The 24,761-nt window shown below is 38.2% G+C and overlaps 1 long non-coding RNA gene across 6 annotated transcripts in view; it reads left to right on the top strand.

The window, feature by feature from the left end:
• Nucleotides 1–24,761, top strand: part of LOC132682042 (uncharacterized) — a 90,558-nt gene that overhangs the window by 26,900 nt on the left and 38,897 nt on the right. For 2 of the 6 annotated variants that reach the window (XR_013550153.2, XR_013550154.2), the window contains exon 5: nt 5,997–6,083. The exons of 1 other annotated variant lie outside the window; for it this stretch is intronic. This is a non-coding gene — a long non-coding RNA (uncharacterized LOC132682042). Of the gene's footprint in view, nt 1–5,996; nt 8,329–24,761 lie in introns of those variants that run through there. 3 more of the 6 variants (XR_013550157.2, XR_013550155.2, XR_009611418.3) reach the window with 3 other exon arrangements.

Raw genomic sequence — 24,761 nt, 5'->3', positions numbered from 1 at the left:
TGTTTGACCAGTCAACTGGTCACCAGACCCTAGCCAAGTTGACACATAAAACTTAACCATCACGCCTGTGTGTGTGTGTGTGTGTGTGTGTGTGTGTGTGTGTGTGTTTAATTGTAACAGAGATAACCGTTAACTTGGTGGACCACATGTGCAAGATTTCTCTAGAAGTCTCTTGGAGTCTCAGCCTAAAACCAGTTCGACACTCCTAACAAATTTGTAAGGACCTAATCCTTTTTCTGCTTAAAAGAATTAGAGTGGTTTCTGTTATTTGCAACGGAACCTCATTGCTATTCTAGCAAAGTCTTGATGAGAGTATGAGAAAGAAACTCTATAGGCTAAGTATATTCATGAGGATAGATGCAAAAGTAGCATCTAAAATGTTAGCACTTGAGGGGCACCTGGGTGGCTCAGTCAGTAAAGCATCTGACTTCAGCTCAGGTCATGATCTCATGGTCCTTGAGTTTGAGCCCCACTTTGGGCTTTGTACTGACAGTTCAGAGCCTGGAGCCTACTTCGGATTCTGTGTCTCCCTCTCTCTGTCTCTTCCCCGCTTATGCTCTCTTTTTCTCTTTCAAAAATAAACATTAAGAAAAAAAATTAAAATGTTAGCAATTGAATTCAGGAATCCATCAAAAAGCTAATGTATCATCAAGCTGGGTTTACATCAGAAAAGCAAAGTTCAGCATTAGAGAAATAGTTTATTTTGCTAAATTAACAGATGTAGTATTAAAGATATAAAATCATTTGATAAAATGCTATTAAGGGAACTAGAGATAGACATGAATTTCTTTAACCTGATAAAGTATATCTGAAATACCAAACATCAGACATGAAATAACAGTAAATTCAATGCTAAGCACAAAACCTTTCCTTTAAAAATAGTAGCAGGACAAGGATACCCACTATGACCATGTAGGTGCAATGTTGTAGTAAACATTTCAGAAATAGTACTCATAAGGAAGAAGAAATAATCATTGTAAAGATTGTGAAGGCAGGAACAAAATTTTGTTATTTGTGGTTGAAATTAATCATAGAAAACTCCATAAAATATAGAGACAAATATCAGAATTAGTAAGAGTTCAACAGGTTGCTGGATGAAGTTCAGTATATAAAAGTCTATTTCTTTAGTAGCACCAGCAACAGACCTTAACATTTAAAAAATACACTTAACATAATGTGTAGGGGTAAGGAAAAAAAAATAAAGACCATTAAGGAGAAATTTACAACGATTTTATTGAAAAAGCCTAAAGATTGTGATAAATGAAGCTGTATACCGTATTTTAGCATAAGAAGGTTCAATATTATAAAGGTATTAGTTCTCACCAAGTTGATCTACATTTTTTTTTATTTAAAAAAAATTTTTTTTTAACATTTATTTATTTTTGAGACAGAGACAGAGCATGAACGGGGGAGGGTCAGAGAGAGGGAGACACAGAATCTGAAACAGGCTCCAGGCTCTGAGCTGTCAGCACAGAGCCTGACGCGGGGCTCAAACTCACCGCGAGATCATGACCTGAGCTGAAGTCGGCCGCTTAACCAAATGAGCCACCCAGGTGCCCCTGATCTACATTGTTAAAAGAAATTCCAGTCAAAATCCCAACAAGACTTTTTATGGAATTTTTGAAGTGTATTTTAAAATTTATACGAACAGAGGTAAAAATAGCCCAGATGCTCAGATGTTCCTGAAGAAGGAGGTGGTGGGTGGTGTGGGGGGTGAAGTGGGGTGAGGAAGGAGGCCAGACAACTTGCAAACATTAAAAACTATGGTAATTATACCAGCAGATATTAGTATATATTGATAAATAGATATAGAATCAATGAAACAACAGCTCAGAAACAGACATATATATTGAAATCTGATACATGGCAGAAAGCACAGTGGATATGGAAAAATAGAAAATTGATTCCTACATCACAGGATATACAAAATCAATTCTAAATGTAATAAATATGTACATATGATAGACAAAACTTCCAAATATTTTCTAAGGAAATACAGAACAGGCTTATACCTTCAGCTGAAAAATATTTGTTGAAGAAAATATAAAAGGAAGAAACCAATTTAGGAATTAGTTGCTTATTAAATATTTGGTAGAACTTGCATATAAAACTGTCCTTGGAGTTTCTTTATGAAAAAAGTTCAGATGGACCCATGCCTTTATTGGTTATGGGTGTATTCAAGTTTTTTATTTTTTTTCTTGAGTAAGTTTTGACAATTTAACTGTCTCAGGGAATTTGTTGATTTTTCCTATATTTTCAAATTTATTGACAAAAAAACTATAATCTTAAAGAAATCTTGTTAGTCTCTGCTGAATTTGTAATTATGACTTAATTTTATTCCTCATAATGTACCTTTTCTATTTTTTCTTGATCAATATTGCTAAAATTGGTCAAATTTACTACTCAGTTAAAAGAATTCTTTTGTTCAGTTAATCCTCTCTCTTAATATCTTCATTTCCTATTTTATTCCTGTTTCATCTTATCTTTACTATTTAATTTTCCTTTTTTCTTTGTTTTTAGTATTTTTAAAAAAATACTAAAATTTTTTTTTAATTCCTTAGGTTGGACACTTTATTTATATTCACCCTTTTTCTCTAATAAAAGCATTCATGGCTGTGTTACTTCGATTTTTTTTAAAAAAATCCCTTATGTTGGACTCTTTATTTATATTCACCCTTTCTTTTTCTCTAATAAAAGCATTTATGGCTGTGTTACTTCGATTACCTTTTTTTCATTTTGTTCTTGGTTTTGTTTGTTTATTGTACTTTAGGTATAGTTAACATACAGTCTTGTGTCAATTTTAGGTGTTCAATGCAGTAATTCAATAATTCATACATTACACAGTGCTCATCACGATAAGTGTACTCTTAATCCCCTTCACCTATTTCACCCATTCCCCCACCCACCTCTTCTCTGGCAACCACCAGTTCGTTCTCTATAGTTAGGATTCTGTCCTTTCGTTTGTCTCTTTTTTTCTTTGTTTGCTTGTTTTGTTTCTTAAAGTCCATATATGAGTGAAATCTTACAGCATTTGTCTTTCTCTGACTGACTTATTTCGCTTAGCATTATATTCTCTAGCTCCATCCATCCATGTCATCACAAATGGCAAGATTTCATTTTCTTTTAGGGCTAAGTAATGTTCCATTGTGTGTGCGCGTGTGTGTGCGTGTGTGTGTGTACCTATGTATATATATATACATATACGTGTATATACGTGTATATACATGTATACATATACGTATATATATATATAGGTACACACACACACGTGCACGCAAATATATATTGTTTGTTACAATAAAAGTGGTTAAACCCAGGGTCATTTTTTATATTAGTTATGGTATTGAACTTACGATAAAATGAAAGTTTTTACAAAACCACAATTTGGAACAGAAATATATATATACATATACATACACACGTACACACACACTCACACACCACATCTTCTTTATCCATTCATCTATCAGTGGACACTTGGGCTGCTTCCATAATTGGGGTATTGTAAATAATACTGATATAAATATAGGGGTGCGTATATCTTTTCAAATTCGTGTTTCTGTATTCTTTGGGCAAATACCCATTAGTGGAATTACTGGATCATAAAGTAATTCTATTTTTAATTTTTGGAGGAACCTCCGTACTGTTTTCCACAGTGGCTGTACCAATTTGCGTTCCCGCCAAAAGTGCATGAGAGTTCCTTTACAACCACATCTTTGCCAACACTTGTTTCCTGTGTTGTTGGTTTTAGCCACTCCGACAGGTGTGAGGTGATGTCTCATTGTGGTTTTGATTTGCATTTCCCTGATGATGAGTGATATTGAGAATCTTTTCATGTGTTTGTTAGCCATCTGTATGTCTTTGGAGAAATGTGTGTTCATATCTTCTGCCCATTTTAAATTTGTTTACTTGTTTTTTTGTGTGCTGAATTGTATAAGCTTTTTATATATTTTTGATACTAAGTCTTTACTGAATATGTCATTTGCAAGTATCTTCTCCCATTCAGTAGGTTGACTTTTTGTTTTGTTGACGGTTTCCTTTGCTCTGCAAAAGCTTTTCTTTAATTTTATTTTTTTTTACTTTTTTTTTTTTATTTTGGTGTAGTCCCAGTAGTTTATTTTTGTTTTTGTTTCCCTTGCCTTAAGAGACCTATCTAGAAAAATGTTGCTATGGCTGATGTCAGAGAAATTATTCCCTGTGTCTCTCTTCTAGGATTTTTAAGGTTTTAGTTCTCATATTTAGGTCCTTAATCCATTTTTTGGTTTATTTTGTGTATGGTGTAAGCCAGGGTCCAGTTTCATCTTTTGCATGTAGCTGTCCAGTTTTCCCAACAGCATGTATTGAAGACACTGTCTTTTTCCCATTGCATATCTTTGCCTCCTTTGTTGAAGATTAATTGACCATATAATTGTGGGTTCATTTCTGGGCTCTCTATTCTGTTCTCTTGTCCTTTGTGTCTGTTTTTGTGCCAGCACCCTACTGTTTTGATTACTGCAGCTTTGTAGTATATCTTGAAATCTGGGGTTGCAATACTGATGGTGTTAGTCTTTTTCAAGATTCCTTGGCTATTCGAGGTCTTTTGTGGTTCCATACAAATTTTAGGATTATTTGTTTTAACTTCAATTACCTTTTTAAATGCATTCCTCAGATTTTGTGATGTAGTGTTTCTGTTATCTTTCCAAATGTTTTGTGTGATTTCTCCATTGAGTCATGAATTATTTAGTAGTGTATTTTTAACTTTCTAGGGGTGCCAGGGTGGCTTAGTTGGTTAAGCATCCAACTTTGCCTCAGGTCATGATCTTGCTGTTTGTGAGTTTGAGCCCCACATCGGGCTCTGTGCTGACAGCTCAAAACCTGGAACCTGCTTTGGATTCTGTGTCTCCATTTCTCTCTGCCCCTTCTTCACTCATGCTCTGTCTCTCTCTTTCTCTCTCTCTCTCTCTTTCAAAAATGAATAAATATTAAAAACATTTTTCTAAAGTAGCATATTTTTAGCTTTCTAAATATATGGGCCTGAAAAAATCCTCCTCTCACTGATTTGTAATTTAGTATTATTGAGATCAGAGAATGCAGATTATTATAGGATTCTCTGAAATTTATTGAGACTCCTTATGAGGGCCAGTTTTTATAGACAGTCCATGTATACTTGAATAGAATGTTTATTCTCTAATTATATTCTATGTACATTAATGTTAATGTATGGAATATTAATTGTGTTCTTCAAATATTCTATTTTCTGATTCTTTGTTTACTTGGTCTTTAAATTACTGAGAGAAGTGTGTTAAAACCTTTCACTATGATGATGGTTGCTTTATCAATTTTTCCTTTTCATTCTATAGCTTTTTGTTGTATATATATATGAAGGTATTTTATTGTGGTTTATAGAGTTTTAGTATTTTTACGTGTTTCTACATTTTTTTAAATATGTAGAAGCCCTCTCCACTAGTGCAATAATCTTTTCCTCTTAAAGATGATCTTTTGTCTGATATTATTGTAACTATACCAGAATTCTTTGGGTTGTATTAACCAATATGTGCTTAATACATAATTTTTCTACATTTTTAATTTTTCTGTGGTTTGCATTTAGATGTTCCTTTTGCAAATTTCATTTTAGATGTGACTATTTAAAAATATATAGTTCAACATTCTTTGTCTTTTAGTTGGGCAGTTGAGTCCATTTACATACATGTGGATCCATCTCTTCTAACTTCTTTTGTGAGTTCTGTTGGTCAGACTTCTTTTGTGCAGTAAGAAGTTTGAGCTTTCCCCCTTATGTAATTGGAAATTGTCAAGTGTTTATTGAGTGCAGTTTAATACACATACACAGACACACACCCCGTAGGAAGCAGGTTACTTTTACCTTCATTTCACACCCGAGCCAGATGAGTTAATTGTGTGGCTTTAGCTTACAAAACTATTATGAGATTAAATTTGAACCACGATCTGAAATTGGACCCCATATCCACTATCCTTTCATGCTTCCATCTTGTCTCCAGGATAGAGAGGTTCTGTCATCCACAGTGGAGCTACAGATGGCAGAAAAGATCAAAGGATGATGAGGACTCTCAGGAGAAGCTGATAAGGTATGTTGAGCTCAGAACTTTTATTGTCCCTAATTTTTAAAAGGAGGTTGAATAGAATTTTGAAAGTGAATGACGTTTTGCTTTGTTCTTGTTTCTTTGATGAGATTTACTCATCAGAAAGTGATGATGTTTGCTACAATAAGAGTGATATTTAAACCCAGTGTCATTTTTTTTAATTAGTCATGGTATTTCACTTACAAAATGAAAGTTTTATAAAATTATAATTTGTAACAGAAGTACATGGTGATTTTGTCCATTTTCTTGATAAGTGGAGAGAATGAAGATTATTGTTGAACAAGTCTGACAATGACAATAACCCCAAGTCCATTTCAATGGTTCAAAAAGAGATCAAAAGGAATTTCTCTCTTTTAAATTATTGTTTTACTGTTGAATAATTTACTTGGAAAAAATTTCTTGAGAAGTTTCTTAGGGTCACTGAAGCTACTTTTGATAACAAAGTTAGGATTTGAGAGGAAGCAATGGCCTGGGAAAATAAAACTTTGATCAGTAATTGTCTAAAATCATAGAGATTGTATGATTAGGGTGTTAGGAAGAAATTGGAGCTATTTTGGGGGAATTAAAGAATCTATAAAATGCAAACAGCCTGATTTTCTTTATGGATTCTATGAAATTTCAAGGTAATTGTTTTTTCTATATTAGGTCATAGCACAGCTTTCTAGACCCAGTTTCAGGTCCCCTTGTCCAAATTGTAACCTCCCCACGCCCCCCACAGTGGTGTGGAGTTGTGGTAAGAGCTCTAAGTAGCTTGAAAATACTGTGGGAATCACATTGAAGCTGGCTTCAGGATCCTAGTTTTGTAGGACTAGGTCACTAATAAGCTGCAAAATCCATTTTCAAATGAAATATACTTATTCTAAAAGAAAAGGCCTTTCAAATGAGCAAAATGCAATTCTAGGTCTTAAATTGGGGCATTAACAAAGGCTGAACCTCACTTTGATTTACTTAAAAAACAAATCACCAAAACAGGGTGCTGGCTGGTTTTACCCCTTTTCCTCTGTGGTAGGATCACTTCTACTTTGTTTTAGTATGGGACATGCGGGTGGTCTATGAGATGTACCAATAGTTAAAAGATAATTCTTTGGGCTTTTCACTGGTTTCCTCACTTCTGTTCTTGTTCTATACAATTTATGCACATATTGCTATTGAAATATTTTTTTACAGCCAGTTGAAATTTATGGATAAAGTACTACCTTTACAGCTTGGGTTAAAAGCCATTCCTTGTCTAATCCCAACCCGCCATTCTGATCTCACCTTCAATCCTTTATCACCACCTCTAGATGTGTGCACATGCGTGTGCACGCGCGCACACACACACACACACACACACAGTTTTAACCACAACATGGTACTTGCCCTTTTCTTTGCATATGCTGTTCACACTGCCTGAAATACTCATGACCCTCCTGCCATTGTAATCCCAGATTAAATATCACTTCCTCTTTGAAGCTATACTGAACCTGCCTTTCATAGTCGCTCCCTACTCCGAGCTCCCAAAGCATACTATAAACTCATCATTTTATGGAATTCGCCAATCATAGTCTAGTAATCCATAAGCTACAAGACATTGCCCACAAACAATAGCTGCATAGGGATTGGCTTTGCTCTTCCAGTTTGGTACCATTGCTCTTGTAACTTCTTACCTTGCTCCTCTTATATGCTCTGGGGTGAAAAAAGAATAGACTTGCTGGTAGTACCTCTTGGACTTAAGTAAATAACGGAAAATGTAGAAGAGGCTGGTACTAAGAAATGACAGCAAGGAAGCAGGGGGATTTCTGTCACCCCAGGGTGGTCTATCCAGACCGACTATGCTCAAGTGGCCATCCCTATCTGGAGGATGCATGCAAAATAGGCAGAAGCCAATCAGAGATTACCAGTAGAAGGAACACATTCTGCTTAAATCTAAGAAAAACTAGGATTAGATTAAGGATGTGGAAAAAATAATAACCCTCCCCAAGTGTTGAAATTTCTGTAAAACTCACCATTAGTCATATGTTGTTTTAATATAATGATTAGAAATATAAGTACATGTTTATGCTGAGGTATTAACAAACACTAGTTCAGCTTTTACTTATAATCTGGAAAAGTGTAATAAGCTGCTAACCACAGTGTTAGAAAGATGGGCTTATTCAAAGCTATAGACTAGGTTGGTAATACTAGTTACGAGTTGCCATTTATTCAGTTCCTGTTAAATCTCAAGCCCCGTGAGGGAGGCGTCACTATATTTTACTTTGACGTATTTTATTTGACTTAATCCACACAAGATACTTGTAGGCTAGGTACAGTCATCCCAACTTTATAGAGTGGACAACTGATGTCCCAAGAGGTCGAATAATTTGCTCAATGTCACCCACTTTGTGAGTGGAGTCCGAATTTGAATTCCAGTCTTTCTGCCTCCAAAGCACATGCTCTTCCTGTCATACAAGGCTGCCTCACAAAGTAAGTTTCGAAGAAAGAAACATCTACGAAGAAAGACGGAGCTTCTCAAAAACTGTACCTGCAAACTCCCATCTGTACTCAATAGCAAACAATTCCATTAGTTAAGAGAAATGTATTTCAGAAAGCAGTTTGGCACATGAAAAATGTGCCTACCATACACAATGACTACAAAAATACTTGAAATAAATGATCAGATGTAGTTATCTCTTGAGGCTTTTCCATCACTGTCCAGCCCAACCTCGTGAGATCAGGCTGAGGACACCATGTAAAAGTTGTGACCCATGGCCCTGTTGGTCCGTGGCCCTGGCCCCCACTCATTCTTCTCTCTTCTCTAGACTTCCTATTTTCCAACCCTGCATCTGGTCACAGCATTCCATGCTGTCTTCCTCACTTTATTCTCTGTCTTACACAGGGTTCTATCTCTTCTGGGCACAGCCGCAGTGATTCCCTTGGCAAAGCTCTGGTTCTGGTTTGGTAGTGTAGATCCAGATGGATACTTTGTCAGATGCCCCTATGGTGGTGTTTATCCAGGAGTGGTTTGAAGATCACTTCTATACAGATTACATTGGAGGAGCCTTGAAGAATATCTGAGTTGACTGAATCAGGACCTCTGGGGAGTAGGTCCTACAATCTGCACTTTAATAGGCTTTCTCGTTGATTCTCTCTTTTTTTTTAATGCTTTATTTTGAGACAGAGGGCACACCACGTGGGGTAGGGGGAGAGAGAGAGAGAGAGAGAGAGAGAGAGAGAGAGAGAGAGAGAGAGAGAGAATCCCAAGCAGGCTCTGCACTGTTGCACTGTTGGTGCAGAGCCTGATGCAGGGCTCGAACTTATGGCCATGCAATCATGACCTAAGCTGAAATCAAGAGTCGGATGCTTAACCGACGGAGCCACCCAGGCGCCCCTCATTCATTCCTTTGTGACCAGTATTTTACAAGTACTGCCCTCCATTTCATGTGATCCCTGGGCATCCCTACCCTTTCTGTCATCTTTTGCAGGGACTCCCACATGTGACAGCTCACTGGTCTGACCTGAATATACTATTGTTTTGTTCCATTAGTGTGTTTAACTGAGGGTGATCTATATTGCTTGGGCCTTTTAGAAAATCACATACTGGGAGTGACTGTCTGCCCTTTGCAATCACAAATGTAATTTTCTCTCTACTTCACATATAACCTGACTTTCCCCAAAGCCTCATCTGTTTGTGGGTACAAATAAAGCCACTTAATGGTTATAACCCAAATTTCACTGACTCATGCCTGTGCCTACATAATACAAAACCGCAGTTCCCTGCATAATTCTCCCCCGGTATTTCTGGGAGGTCTTGGAAGGTGCCTCGCAGGTGCTCTCAGTCCTGCTTCTCTGCACTGTGCTGCTGGTTGATGTGTGTTGCTTTTGGAGTCATTTAGACTGTGCCTCCCCATGGCTCCAAGGCTGGTGGCCTCCCTGAAGATGCTGATCTGCATGACCAGGACCAGGTGCGCTCTCTCTCTCTCTCCCTCTTTCTCTCTCTCTCTCTCTCTCCCTCTCCCTGTGCTCTTATAGCCACAAGCCCTCAGGGAGCTGAGAGCCGTGCTGTGTTCCCAGGCCTCCTGATGGGGATGAATCCATTCTGTGCTGGACACAGAAGTGAGGAGGATACTGTTTGCTCTGATTCTGTGGGTTTTTTTTTCCCCAACACTCTTACTTTTCTGGATCCCCAGGGTCCCTTATGGAACTATTTCATTTAATTTGTGCGTGCAGCTTCCCCTTGCCGCCCCCCACCCCCAACATCCCAAATAAACACTAGCCTGTATATCCATCCACTTGTCCTGGATGCCCACAAGAAAACCACATACCCCCAACAAAACCTCTGTGAAAAATCTACTCCTTACAGACACTTCCACCCATGTCTGGATCTCGGAAGCTCCTTTCAACTTAGGTTGGGACTCGTCCTCTCCTGACCCATGGCCACATGTGACACATTCCTGAATCCAGTGAACCTGGCTTGAGAGCTACTAAAGGGCCTCCCTGGGGAAGATGTTTTAAAATTTCGAATGTAAGAGAGGCTGTCAGAGTGAGAGAGCCCAGACAGTACTGATCCTGAAAGTGTACTTATTTTTCCTTTAAAAGAGGACATCTGATCTCTAATTGAAGAAGATGAAAGCAAAAAGAGAAGCAGAGAATTGAACCACATGCAGGATTCAGCATTCTAAATGGTACACATTCTCCCCTACCTTCCTCCTCCTTTACCATAGAGTGCCAGCTGTCACCAGAAGCTGTTTCCAAACCAATTACCGTTCCTTTATCAGAAAGGAGGATAAAATCTTCACAAAGGAACAGATGACTGGATGCCATTGGTTCTTCTGACTCTGGAACTGCTTTAGAAAGGAAGTTGCATCTTTGCAGAATTATTATTATCAATCAGCCTTTATTGCTTCAGCTTTCTTTATTGCATTCTAACACACAAAGTAATGAAAACATATAATAAAGAGAATAAAACACGTAATGCATCACTGTGCAGATATTGCAATCATAGCAAATCCAATGTAAATGCCCTACAGGGAATACTTGAGCCTTCCAATACATTGCTAACAGTTTGCATGATACTACATCACATTATTTATCTACTAAACCTGTCATGCTCTGCTAAATATTGTGCCAGCATCAACCCCAAATAGTACTACTCCTTCCCATCCTCCAAACGGAAGGCATATTTCTTTGCTGTCACTGGTTTTAATGTTTGCAAAGAGTAGCTCCAGCTCCTGAATAATTAATGCATAACGATTACTAAGCCACGGGTAGTTTACTATTCTAGCCCCTCTGGTCTTTGCAATGTTGCTTGCTTTAATATGCACTTCGAATTGGAACCAAGAGGTAGTAAAAGTCATTAAGACGGCATGAAGCTAAGTCAATAATGATTTACAGAGTTTGGATGCATTCCTGGGTTTTTCATTCTTGGCTCTCAAGCCCCATCTGCTGCTCATGTTCTGACTTGGTCTCCCTTTTGCAAATGCTTCTCTGATGACAGGGTTTCCGCTCTGTTTATACTTACTTAAAAGAGTCAGCTCTCAAGAGTTCAGGTCAAGTATACACTTCCTTTGTGGTAGTTCCAACTCTGGAAGAATAATAGCAGTGACTCAATACATTTGGAATACTTCTGCCAGATAGATGCATGTCAAGAAACATCATGATCTCAAATGGTATGGGTGCCTAGTAAATGATGATAATACTTGCAAGGGTGATTCACCCTATAGAAAGGTGTTAAAAGCTAAGTAGGAGGACTTTAAAAAGGAGGACGAACTTTTTCATGGTGTAATGGCAGAGTACTAATGTGGAGACTAACTCTTCTATGTGCTGCTTGTGGTTTCTACTCAAAGATGTTGCTATATATCAACTGAGACTTTAATAATTCCTGTGTGGAGTAAGCTGTTTCCTCCCACAGGGCAAAGATTGGTCACTTTAGTGGACTTGCCTTTGAGCAGGAATGATCCAGTGCTTCAGGAGTATCTAATGAGAAGGTGTGACTATGGCAGGGTAAATGCCTCTTGGGTAGACATTGGAAAGAGAACTTGTTGCTTCTAGAAGGCCAGTGACTCAAAGCTTGTTCTCCTTCATGCTCGGTCTGTGGCTAAACATATATACTATAGAAATTTGGACAAAATATTTGTGAGATAGTGCTGAAGAAAAGAATGTTGTAAACACTATGCCATATTAACCAAATGGAGGGCTGCTTACAGCTTGTTTGCTCAGTGTTTTCCTTTTATAGCATATTATGCCATTTCTCTTTCTTTTAGAGTTCCTCAAATCTCCCCAGCAAATGAAAAATGTTTAGAAATAAATATATACATGCTTTGAGTCTGGTTCTGTAGATTACAAAAAATCTCTGAATTCTCTTATGATAGGGATATATTGTTAATTCTTTGAGGTGGTTTGGAAAATGTCTTTGACTTTTAAATGGACCCTGGTGATCTACATGTTAGCTTAAGTCTGAAAGGTCAAGCTTGCTATTTCCTCCTCACCCAGCCGACCAAGCCTTCTGTACTATAATTGGTGCTTTGCCCTTTCGAGTTCTTAAATTGTTGCTAGGTCTAGCACTAGGTTAAATGGATGGGACCCTTATTATTGGTAGAGCAAAGAGAAGTGAGGCTAAGTGTATAAATTGCTCCATGAATGCAACTGGTTTGCCAACAAACCACTTGTTAGAGAAGAATGAGGTAGAAGAGAGATCTGCAGGATGACCTAAAAGACCCCACAGTAGGGTGTATGAATAAATCACAGATTAAATATCAAAATCTCTGAGTACTTTGGAGAAATAGAAGACACTACAAATTAGCATCGCTTTCCGTAACAGATTCCCAGCAGAAGAACCCCAATGAGCCAGGTTTCTCCACCCCTGATAATGTGCAATAGGACCATTGAATGCATTCGTGGTCTAATTGGTTGGTTGCTGATTGCCTTAGTGAAAGGGGTGGGAGTGACAGGACTCGGGGAATCCCAGGGGAGACTGCAAAATGCTTTGATTTGGTCCTAGGGACTCTCCTTACCCCATTGCCCTATCCTTCCAGATATCAGGGCCCCATCTTCCTTTCCATGTGTTTGTGGTTACTTGTGTGAGTGACCCAAGCCATGGAAATTGGGGGGGCAGTGACTGTCCCTATCAGGTGGGTTGAATGGAAGTGTACAAAGGTCAAATGAGCATCAGTCTCGCTTATCATTTGGTGGGTAACGCCCAGACTGTTGGGGTCTGAACCCTGGCTGTGCTGCCATGAAGCTCTTGGGCGGCAGATCTGAGTAGCTTCTCAGTGGTCCTCCATTCCTGTCCATGAGATCTATCCTCCTGCCATCTCACCAGCCATGAAATTATTTTCTGCACTGAATGACATGGGGGTACCAAAGGTCCTATTGTTCCAAATTTGTACCATCTTTTACCTGCACTTCAGCTTGTCAAACATAAGTAATGTATTTGACTCCATTGTTCTCTCTCCTCTGCTTTCCTATTCCTAAGGTCGTGAGTAATTCATAATGTATCACTGGAGTTGGGGGAAACACCTTGTGGAACATATGAAGGAATTCCAAAGAGGGAGAAGGTTGGGGGGAGGAGGTTGAATCTGATTAAAAGTTACAAAAATATTATCCTGCCATACTTATGCTTAGGTATGCAAATCATTTAAAGTGTATGGGATCTCAAGTAAGTAATTTAACCTCCGTGTGCCTCCATTTTTCCATTTTTCACAGCTATAACAATTGCATGTAATTCTTAATGTTGGGAATATTGGAAGATATAATGCATATAAAGTACTTTATGTAAGTACTGGGCATGTCACATAAAGATACGTCCAATGTGAAGGAGTAAGCCATCTTTACCACTCTGGAAAGTTGAAAAGCTAATATAGCTTCCTAAAGCTCCTCGCCATAGCCAGGGATTGGGTCGTGTTCTCAGCATCCCTGGCCATGTGAAATAGGGAAACGGATTTGGGATTTAAAATCAGAGGACCTGAGAACAAACTGAGGGTTGATGGGGGGTGGGAGGGAGGGGAAAGTGGGTGATGGGCATTGAGGAGGGCACCTGTTGGGACGAACACTGGGTGTTGTATGGAAACCAATTTGACAATAAATTTCATATAAAAAAAAATAAAATCACAGGGCCTGGATTTGAATGCTGGGTGAACCTCTTACTATTTGACTTTAGGCCTGTTCCTCAAGGCAGTAGTTTCCTGTGCAAAACAAATCGCCACACACCCTGTGACTTAAGATAACAGAACTTTAGTCTTCTATAGTTCTGGAAGCTAGAAGTCCAAAATCAGTTCCACTGGCCCCAGATCAGGGTGTCCGCTGGGCTGTACTCCTCTGAAGGCTCCGGGGGACAGTCCATTCCTTGTCTCTTCTAGCTTCTGGGGGCTGCTAGTACTTCTCGGTTTGTGGCTGCGTCACACCAATCTCTGCCTCCGTGGTCATGTTGCTTCCTCATGTGTGTTTGTGAAATCTCCCTCTGCTTCCATTTTATAAGGACCCTTTGCGTTTAGGGCTCGCTTGATAATCCAGGATAATCTCTCCATCTCAGAATCTTTAGTGTAATCCCATCTGCGAAGATCCTTTCTCCTTAGAAGGTAACTTTTATAGGTGCCAGCAATTAGGGCATGATATTCTTGAAAGGTCATTATTCTGCCTGTTACCCCTGACTTCTCTTAGTCTTAGGTTTTTTGTTTTTTGTTTTTTGTTTTTTTCACCTCTAAAATGGGAATAATAGTACCAAACTCACAGGTCATTGTGAGGATTAATCCAGTAACCCATGAAAATGCCTTATTAATGCTAATGCCTTAGACAGTAGTTGCTGAGAGATCTTCAAATATCCATTTGAACTTTCCCAGCTGCAATATGCATCCTGCATTCCTATGGCAAGATACAGTATGCAGCCTGTGTTTTCTGAAATGGTGTTAGGATTGTACGAAGTTGAAAACCATAGGAAGTTGCCAGTTTTTGCTCAGTTCAAACATTATAGGCCTGCTCTTTGCTGGACGCTCTTCTGAAGATGAGAATGACAGGGATGAAAAGCCGTGATCTTGAAGAATTCTGTTCTTGATCTATTCCATTTGGGGTGCACAGACACACAAATTTGGGGACACAATGGTGGGTGGCCTGGCAGCATGGTGTTGGAGTGCTGGGGTATGGGCGGGCATGGAGGGGGCGGGCTGCTCATCTTCATGGGGGGTGGGTAGCACTGGAAGAAGTTCCCCTGGTCTGCAGGTCCGACCTGCCTCAGTGGCTTTGTAGTTGCAAGTAGAACAGATCGTCCCTATGCCCTTTGGCTCCTGAATTTGGGGATGAAATAAACAACAATATTGTAGAATGAGATAAAAACACAGACTTTGCTGTTTGTTCTCCAAAACTCGAAAGTCATGAAGACCTGTATCGGGGGGATGCTTTCGATTTAGCACAAAGAGCCCAGGAAGACTCTTAGTCCTTTTCTCCTGCTTCCCAATTTAAACATGCCTGAATCTTTAATAATCAAACCAAATAAATTATGAAATAGCCAGTGACAGCTGGTTGGTTTAATGGAGCTGGCCCTGGAAATAGATTTGTAATTCTGTCGTGTTGATGGGAGAGAAGATGTTGATCAGCATGTTCCTAATTCATTACCATACTAGCGAGGCCTGCTGCCTCGCGATTTCCTATCAGGTTCCTTGTTGAGCCTGCAGTGGAGGTGGATGTGGGAATGTGTCATTCATACCTGTTGGGAGTAAATGTTGTTTTCTCTTCTAAATGTATTGTTTTAGCACTCTAAGTAATTATTATATGAGAGGTAACAATTGTACGTCCAGTTTCAGAGGACTGATAATTTATGGGGATCCTATTTGGAGAGACAGGGCATATTTATCAAAAGATAACAATTCCCAGTGGCATATTCCAAAGTAACAAATGAATGGCTCAGACAAGGAGTTTTAAAGACATTTGGAAGAGCATGGTGTTTGGGCAAGACTCCACTGAAGAGGTGGGCCCAGAGCTGAGCTTTCAAGTGTTGGCAGTTAGGAAGGAGGCATTTAGGAAAGGAGTCTGGAGACATAGGAAGGATGGCACCAGAAAGAGACATAGACAGGAATGTGCTGATGTGCTCTGGGGACAGAATTTATATCCTTGTTGATGAAGTAGTATGATTAGAGCCAGATAAATATAAAATAAATTTGAATAGAGAATTCAGTCCACATTCATTCATTCGTTGATTTATTCATTCATTCGTTGATTTATTCATTCATCGGTATATTAAGAGTACACCGTGTGCTGGCCTTGACCCTGAGGTAAAGAAACTTGTATTTTATCATGTTGGCAAAGAGAAACTAAGAAGGCTTTTTTTTTTTTTTTTTTTGAGCGTTGGAGGAAAGGAAGATCATGTAAGATCATGAAGTAAACTACAAATCATGATTTGAGAAAGTTAATTTGGCTGCCTTGTGTAGAGTGAATTGGACTGGAGAGATCTTGAGAATGGAGAGATGAGCTAGGGAACCATTGCAGCCAAGGGACTTGGATAAGAGAGGTAGCAGAAGGAATGGATGCAGGAGATACTATTGGAGGAAAAGTGGTTGTTCTTCTGTTTCCATAACACTTTGTAGGATGTGTTGTTTGCTTACCTGTCTGTTTCCCCACCAGACTGTGAGCACTTCAAAGACAAAGACCACACCCAATGTCTTGTGTCTCCACAGCCCCAGGCTCTGGGCCCGGCACACTGTAAGTCCTCACCAGGGGTCTGTTGACTTTCTAGTTATCAAAAATGGATTGGATGTGAGAGGTGAGGAGAAAGAAGAGTCAGAGAAGGCTCAAGATCTCAAACCCGGGAACAGGGGAGGGTTGGTTACTCATTATCAACAGGATAAGAGATGGTCACTGCAAAATTGCTACTTAGACATGTTCTGCTGCTCTCACTGGTCAGGCATTTGTGACACTGAAGTGACAGTGAGACACTAGGACTGACTTCAGTTTCTAGTTTACATTTTATTTTATTTTATTTTAGTTTAGTTTATCTTAGTTTATCTTATTTTTTAAGTTTAATTATTTTTGAGAGAGAGAGAGACAGAGACAGAGAGACAGAGAGAGAATGAGTGGGAGAGGGCCAGGGAGAGAATCCAAAGCAGAATCCAAAGCAGAATCCAAAGCAGACTCCAGCTCTGAACTGTCAGTACAGAGCCCGATGAGGGGCTGGAACTCCTGAAACCATGAGATCAAGGCCATGAGCTAAAGTTGGGCACTTAACCAACTTAGCCACCCAAGTGCCCCTCTAGGTTGCATTTTAGAAGAGAAACAAAGGGGCAAGGTTCTAAGAGTTATTTTGAAATCTTAGGTAGGAGGGGGACAGGGAGGAAGTACAGTTTGTAAAAGCATATTCTTTCCTTTCTGGTTTTCTGCTCGGGGACAATATAAGATATAGAAAGGGTCTTAAATATTTGCTTATAAATGGAGGAATGAATTTCTAGTGATTCATATGCTTTGATAAGAAGTCCAGTCAGACTCTTTTCCTAACACCCTTAAAATCATACCTCACAGATCTGGACCATCCTCTTGGAAAGTGGCTTGGCAGACAGGCATAGGAGCAATATTTTACCCCAGTTTTAAGTTTTTACATACAAAAAAAATGAATAGCTTGGTGCCCATTGTGAATAATTCAGTCAGGTAATTCAAACAACAAAGACATATATGGAACAGAAAGTTAAAGTCTCCTTCATAGCTCTCCATCTAATCTTTTCATTAGAACTAGCTATTGATAAAAGTCTGGTTTGGTTTTTTTCTCACATATTTTAATCATCCACACAGGCCTGGAGAGATTTTATAATACATAAGTGAGGTCAGACTATACATATTTGTTTTAGGATATCTTTTTTCTTTTAACATCTATGATCTCTGATATCCATGCATGTAAATCAGCCTTGTGCCTTTAACAGTTGTATAGTATCCCATTGTGAAAATGACAGTTGACATTATTTAGGCATTTGTTGTAAGTCAGCATCTGTGCTAAGCATTTAATATGATAATCCCATTTATCATTATGCCAGTCCTAAAGGGTAGATATTTTTATTATCTTCATTTTGGAGATGAGGAAAATAAGAGAGTGGGTAGGTTTCCCAAGACCACAGAGTTAGCAAGTATCAGAGATAAAACTTTATTTCAGGTAATCTGATTTCAGCATTTTTATTCTATCCTGCCCTTTTATGGATCTACCATAATTTATTTAATCACCATTAATGGGCACTTACTATGTTTCCATTTTTTTCAATTCATTCATTTATTCATTGAACAAATATTTTTTGAGTGCCCACGACCTACCACACATTAGTTTAGGCACTAGGGATTCAATAGTGAACAAACTAAACAAAAATTCCTGCCCTTGTGGAGTCTACTGGAGAAGATAGACAAGCTAAGTAGGTAAATATATATAATGAAGAAAGAAAACAATATAGCAGTGAGGAGAGATATGAACTGTTGTGGGTAGAGAGTTGGAATTTTAGAGAGTGTTCAGTTAAGGCCTTTTTGAGAAGATAATATTTGAGCAAAGACCTAAAGGAAGCAGGAGCTCCAGTCTTGTCTCTGTCTGGGGGAAGAACATTCAAGGCAGAGGGAACAGGAACAGGAACAGGATGAACAAAGGCTCTGAGAAACAGCAAGGAAGCCAGTGTGGCTGGAGTGGAGTGAACAAGGGGAATAGCGGTAGAAGACAATGTTAAGGAGGAAAAGGTGTCAGATTACGTAGTTCTTCTAGGTCTTCTGGTACAGAGTTTGGCTTTAACACTGGGTGAGTTGGAAAGGTATTGAAATTTTTAGCAGAGAAGGGACATATTTTCACATTTTAACATCATCAAACTATTGCGTATAGACTGAGGGAGATAAAGGCAGACACAGGGGTTCTTGCCGTTATCTAGGCAAGAGAAAATGGCGGCTTGGATGATGCTGGCAGGGATGAAGTGGTTGAATTCTGGGAGCATTTTGAAAGTAGAGCCAATGGGATCAGATGTAGCATGTGAGCATAAAAGAATCAAGGATGACTCCATTGTTCTGTTCTTGAGCAATGGATATATTAAATGCGAAAAATCTGTTAAAGGTCCACAAGGAGATAGTAAGTAGAGTGTTGCATATGGGGTTCTGGAATTCATAGGAGAAGTCCAGACTGCGTTATAAATTTAAGGTTGTCAGCATTTACAGATGATGTTTAAGGATAGGTGCCCAAGTAAAATCACTTAGGGAGTAAGAGAAGATAGAGATGTGGGGCAAGAATGAAGCCCTGGGTCACGCCAACTTTATAAAAAGGCTGAAATCAACATTCTTATACATATTCTTTGCATCTACATGACGTTATTTCTTCCAAGATTTTTCTGTTGATGGATCAAAGGACATTTTTTCTTTTTTAAATTTGGTGGTTGCGCATAAACTGGCCTCTGTATCAATCTGTATTTTCAGTTGGAAGCAACAGAAGACCTACGACCTTCAGCAAATAGTTTTCTAATACATTTCCTTCCACTAAGGAAATGTCAGAGTCAGTACTGACTAGAAGCTGGAGTAGTGGGCTTCAAAAATGAATGAAAACCAAAGAAATTCTATGGGCTGGGCAGCAAGAGAGATTTCATCAAGATGGTGCCGCAGCCGCTGTCGACCCTGCAGACAGATGTGCCGAAGGTGGCTTTGACCGTCGCACCATTGGCACTGCTGCTGCCATCACTGAATGAAATTGAACCTGGCCACTGTAAATCGGAAGTCAGCAACTCCGGTCCCTTGGTCAAATCCAGCTGTGTGCGTGTTTTCATAAGTAAGGTTTTACTGGAATAAGCGCCGTCTACTTATTTACATATTGCTTATGGCTGCTTTCATCCTACAGTGGCAGAGTTGAGTCATAGCAATTGAAAATCTATGCAACACTAAGCCAAAATTACTTACTGTCTGGCCCTTGGCAGAAGGTTGCTGGCCTGTGCAGTAAATGAAGTTCAGCAGTCTGTATTAGTTTGCCGTGGCTGCCATAACAAGGTATCACAGACCGGGTGGCTTAGCAAATTTATTTTCTCACAGTTCTGGGGGTTAGAAGTCCAAGATCTAGGTGTCAACAGGAGTGTGTTTTTCTGAGGCTTCTCTCTTTGACTTGTAGATGGCTGCCGTCTCACTATGTACTCACATGATCCTTCCTCTACGTATGTCTGCGTCCTAATTTTCTCTTCTTAGAAGGACACTATTTATATTCGATTATGAACCACTTCCAATGACCTCTTTTTAACTTAACTACCTCTTTAAAGACCCTACCTCCAAATGTAGTTACATTCTGAGGTACTATTGTGGCAAGCACTTTGTTTCAAAACTTTTTGGCTGCTTCTTGATTCCCCACTCAAATGAATATTCGGGCGTTCATATTAAATTCTGTTTGTAATACTGTCTGAGGTTTTTATTAGGATTGCATTGAATATACAGAATGGGAGGAATAGGTGCCGTCATCATATTGAATTGTCTCTGTGAGGAGCACTGTATGTCTCTTAATCAAGAATTCTTTTATATCTCTTAGTAAGGTTTTATCTTTTTTAATATGGGTTTATATACTTTTTGTATATGTTCATTTCTGAGTATTTTACAGTACCTGTGGCTATTATGTGTGTGATATTTCCATTTCATTTTCTAATTAGTTGTTGCTTCTATACGGGAAAACTACTGATTTTTGTAGGTTTATCTTTCATTTGGATACTCTACTGACTTTCTGACTTCTAATTAAGCTGTTGGTTTTCTAGTTGAAAATAATATTAACTGCAAATAAGACAGTTTAGTCTCTTCATTACACACACATACTCACGTACTTATATATTACATGTACATAAATATGAAGATGAGAGGTACAAAAGGAAAGAAAGAACTTATTTCTTTTTATCTTTTTGCATTGACTTGGGCTGTGTAATATTAATTTTTTCCATTGTGGAAAAATACATGTTGTCTCCAAATAGTCTTGTATCTTTCTTCCCTTTCATACTTCAGAGAAATAAAGACAGGGAGGAACAAATATAAAAACATGAAATGCCTACCTTTGAGCATGTTGCTATTTGCAGTTCTGGAAAGCAATAAAAATTGACACAGAAAACCAGGCAACGAATGCCCCATCTAGATGTGTGATAGGTTAGTGTTTATTATGGTCTAGATCAGGACTGTCTAGTAGGCATTTAAGATACATTCACATAAAATAGTCCATCCTTTGCTAGAACACACAAAATGAGTGGATACACTTCAAATGAATTGTTGCTGATTGAAGGAGGAAGTGCAATGGGAATGAGGAATGAGCATTCAGGGGGAATAAATAAATAAGAAAAATTTTGAAAGACTGCAAAAAAGAAAGAATAGGAGTAGTCTCCCAACAGCTGTGCCAACTCCTGCAGATGTTTAGTTAACATAATCCTTCACAAGCTTGGGATGTACAAATGCAAAGCTAAGTTTCCCGAATACCTGTCAAAACTGAATTGTTCCTTAGTTAATTGAAGTCATCAGAGAATTATTGCTTTGTGGTTTCGGTAACTTCTTCGGGGCGGGGGGCGGGTAGCTGAATTATAAATATCAGAGAGCAATAGAATAAGGAGTCAAGGGATGTCTTCACTCCCAAGATAATGCGGCTGATACCTCTTTGCCCATATGTTCTCTCCACCAGCCATTTCTTTCTGACATCCGTGAGCCACGATGGCTCTCTGTTTTGAGAAAGATGATATACTATTGGCAAAATCTTTCCTAGAGTATCTTCTAGGTCGGGTTTACAATTTAAATGGAAGTGGAGGAAAGAGCTCTGTGTTGCGAGTTTGCCGTGAGGAAGCCAAGAGGTTTTTTGTTGTTTTTTTTTTCATTGTTGTATTCCTTTCAACAACCTGCACTGTTTTTAATCATTCCTCATAGTGTTCTAGGCAGGTGTAACTGTCAGATAGCAAAAGATGAACTCAACAGGGTACAATCATAAAATAGCTTTATGTTTCCTCCCATGGCCCTTTCAAACCAATTCAGTGTGCTTGTTTAAGTCCCAGAGATTTTCTGGGAACTCTTAGATTATAAAAAGTCCCCAGTCACTTCAAGTCACAAGAATAGTCTCAGTTCAGCAATTTAAGGATGCAGCCCAATTTAATAATAAAAATCTGAACTTCAATTGAAGTTTGATATTCTCCTGTCCCCCAGCTTTATACTGCTTCTTTGAGCTGGGAATCTAAGACTAGGAGAGGTGAACAATATCAATTTCTATCCATTCCAGTTATATGTGCCTTATCTTCATGCACACCCCTTCACTCTACCCCACTTAGCTGACTGCCTCCACCACGGTTGAAGTTGGGGGCAGGAGAAAGAAGTGAAGGAAAGAAAAGTTCTTCCTTCATTGAAAAAGATGTTATCTGGTATTGCAGATAATTTCTATGCAATTTCTACTTTTACAGATCATAGGGAAATAAATTCTTCCAAAGATTTTTTTTTTATGAAGTGAACATAACATTGTCTCCAAATACTGGAAAGGTTTACCAAAAAATAAAGTTACAAATTTTCCTTTTCAATAGTAAGACAATTATCCTAAATAAAAAAAAAAAAAATGAAGCAGCATTCAATAGCTTTAGAAGATACTACAGCATGACCATGTGAAATGTATTTGAGTGATATGCAGCTGGTTTGGCATAAGAACATGCATCATAATATATCAAAGTACATAGATGTACATTGGTGAAATACTATAATAATATAGATAACCAAACAGGCAGTTGATAAAATTTGGCTGGCTTTCTTTCTTGCTTTCTTGCTTTCTTGCTTTCTATCTATCTATCTATCTATCTATCTATCTATCCGTATTCAAATTAGTTAACATACAGTGTCGTCTTGGCTTCAGGAGTAGAACCCAGTGATTCATCTCTTACATATGACACCCAGTGTTCCTCCCCAAAAGTGCCCTCCTTAATGCCTATCACCATTTAACCCATCCCCACCCACCCACCTCCCCTCTGGCAATCCTCTGTTTGTTCTCTGTATTTAAGAGTCTCTTATGGTTTGCTTCCCTCTCTGTTTTTATCGTATTTTTTCTTCCCTTCCCCTATGTTCATCTGTTGTGTTTCTCGAATTACACATATGAGTAAAGTTATGTGGTATATTGATTTAAAAATTCAATTAAGTAAGCATATGTAGATCCCTCTTTAGCATGATTATAAAAAATACCCATCTCCATCAACAAAATAGTTTCATACCTAGTGGAAAAACTCTAGAAACATTTGCACGGAAGTCATAAATAAGAAAAGAATGTCCGTTAACACCGCTGTTATTTAACATTGTTTAGACTGAGGTACTAGATGTTGTAAACAGGCAAGAGAAATCCACATTTGAAATGAAGAAGTAAAATCTTTGCATATGATGTGAGTTATAAACCTCTGAAACCAAAAATCAAATGAAAAACTAAACAATAAAGTTAAATTGAGGGAGATGACTACTACAAAATTAATATAAATAAACAACTTCTGTATGATCAACCACCAATTAGATAATAATGGAAGACCCCATCTCAAATCACAGTACCACACTGTGCAGAGCCAGACTACAAAACCAAGGAGCACATGCTCAGTGTTTCATCACATCTGTGAATTGCAACAAACATGTGGCATGCCTTAAAGTGTAAAATAAATAAATAAAACAAAATTGCAATAAAAAGATGCATTTCCTAGAATGAATGCAAGAAGAAATGTACAATGTCTATACAAAGAAAACTTCTTAAGACCCTGAAAAGCCATGAAAATGATCACTTTAACAAATGAAAAGGTATACAATATCCTTGGAGAGGAAAATGCTATCTCATAAACATAATTTGTCAAGTGAAATGATGTATGAGGTGCAATTCCAATGAAATTCTGTTAGGGAATCATTGATGGACAAGCTTATGTTTCTCTACATGAATGTTATTCTTTAATATTTAATTTTAATTTTTAATCTCTCATGTTAGACATTTCTTTGGTATTTTACATGGTTAATGATTGTTTAAATTCAGTCGTGTGCTTAGGAAGTTTTTTGCCAATATTTCTTTGGTATAATAAAATTTTCATCTAGGATCATGTTCTTTCTTCCTAAGTATAATCTTCAGAATTCCCTTTATTGAGAGTTTGTTGGTAGAAAATTCCCTCCCTCTTTCTTTCTCTCTCTCCCTTTCTCTTTCTTTCAATTTTGGGATCCTGGAAATGATCTATTTTGGTTGTTTTAATGTTTGCTTAGCTAGGTACAGTATTTGGCTACTGGATTTTTTTCTTCGTTCTTTGATGGTATTACCTGATTATCTTCTGATTTCCATTTTGCTGTCGAGAATTCACTGGTCAGACTAATTGTTGCTCTTACATAGATGATTTGTATTTTCTGTGATTACTTTTTCAAATGTTCCCTTTGTCTTTAACAATCTGTACTTTTACTCTGATGAGTCTAGCTATAGATATCTTTTTTCCTGTCTTGTGTAGGACTAGTTATCTTTCCTGAATTTAAGAATCCATATCTTTCATTAGTTCTAGAAAGTTCCCATCCATCATTTCTTCAACTATTGCCTCTTTCAAAGTCTTTTTGCTTCTTTTCAAATGTCAATTATATCTTTTGTAGACATTTTTTCAATCTATCTTCCATGTCGCTAATGTTTTTTCTCTTCCCTATTTCTCTCTTTTTCTCAATGTGCTACATTCTAAAAAATTTTCAATTCTATATCAAGGACCTTATTTACCTCTAATAAGCTGTGTCTGCTCTACTCTTTGGGCT

This window comes from Panthera onca, chromosome A1, assembly GCF_046562875.1.
Source record: "Panthera onca isolate mPanOnc1 chromosome A1, mPanOnc1 haplotype 2, whole genome shotgun sequence".
Taxonomy (NCBI): domain Eukaryota; kingdom Metazoa; phylum Chordata; class Mammalia; order Carnivora; family Felidae; genus Panthera; species Panthera onca.
This window is presented reverse-complemented; position numbering and strand designations above follow the sequence as displayed.